The sequence below is a fragment of the Geospiza fortis genome, unplaced genomic scaffold (assembly GCF_000277835.1).
Source record: "Geospiza fortis unplaced genomic scaffold, GeoFor_1.0 scaffold1532, whole genome shotgun sequence".
NCBI classification, from domain to species: domain Eukaryota; kingdom Metazoa; phylum Chordata; class Aves; order Passeriformes; family Thraupidae; genus Geospiza; species Geospiza fortis.
The window spans coordinates 267,373-268,451 of record NW_005054627.1 but is presented as its reverse complement, the minus strand read 5'-3'; the positions used below and the strand labels follow the sequence as shown (position 1 = coordinate 268,451).

Below are 1,079 nucleotides of genomic sequence, written 5' to 3'. Positions count from 1 at the left end.
GGACAGGCAGGGACACCTACTGTTTGGCCTGGTTCACGTGGACACCCAGCGTGTAGCTCAGCCATTTGTAGGTCACCTGGAAAAGGGAAAAAACCAACAAACCACTTCAGTGAGGAAACCTTGGCCTCTCAGTTTGATTCGTGGAATTCCGTAGACACCCTCCTCCCTTCCATGGCAAAAGTGAGAGCCCGTGGGCACCCGTGCATCGCTGAGCACTCTGAATTGTCCCAAAAGCTGTGGGGGGAATTTCTGCCCCTCTCCTGGCCCGGGACCACCACCGTGCCAATCCCAGGATGTCAGGGCTGCAATCCCAGCCCTGCCCTGTCATTTGAGCAGGTACATCCTTGACACCTGTTCCTGCTCCTGCTCTGCCCTTTTAAACCAAGCCCCAGGCTCCGGGCTGCAAACACAACAATTAAATTCTTGTTTGTCTACATTGTTCTTGGAACAAGCCACAGAGCCACAGGCTGGGAATGTTCACGTTGTCAGACAAGTTGCACCAACTTTGCTGCACCATTTCCTAGGCAAAACCCATTTAATTAATTTCTTCATTTCATTTCATTTCATTTCATTTCATTTCATTTCATTTCATTTCATTTCATTTCCAAATGAATTTTTGAAATAAACTTGGAAAGGAACAGACCCGCGCAGAAAAACCATTAGTTTTCTTCAAAACAGTTAAGGAAGGGGGAAAGGGAGGAGGGGAAACAGGGGGAGAGGAGGAAGAGAGGGGAGAAGGGAGAGGGAAGTGGGGAGGAAGAGGAAGAAGGAAGGGAAAAGGAGGAGGAAAAGGGGGAGAAAGAAGAGAAGGGAGAATGTAAAGAAGCGAGGAGGAGGAGGAAAGGGGAGGCGGAAGAAGGAGGGGAGAAGGAAAGGGGAAGGAGAGAAGGAAAGGGGAAGGAGAGAAGGAAAGGGAAGGAGGAGAAGGAAAGGGAAGGAGAGAGAAGAGGAGGAGGAGGAGGAGGAAAGGAAAGGGGCAGCGGAAGGCAGCGGGTGGGAAAGGAGGCAGCGGGGCAGAGGAGGCGGCGGGGGGAGCAGGCCGCGGAGGGAGCAGCGGGCAGGGGGAGGCAGGGAGAGCG

General features: G+C 52.6%; 1 protein-coding gene across 1 annotated transcript in view; it reads right to left on the bottom strand.

Annotated features, from left to right (window-relative positions):
* POLD3 (DNA polymerase delta 3, accessory subunit) overlaps positions 1-685 on the bottom strand; it is a 23,450-nt gene extending 22,765 nt beyond the window's left edge. The window contains exons 1-2 of the mRNA XM_031064788.1: positions 644-685; positions 21-76 (exon numbers count right to left, since the gene is read on the bottom strand). The gene's annotated coding sequence lies outside the window, so the exon portion shown is untranslated. The remainder of the gene's footprint in view (positions 1-20; positions 77-643) is intronic.
* Positions 686-1,079: the final 394 nt, after the last annotated feature.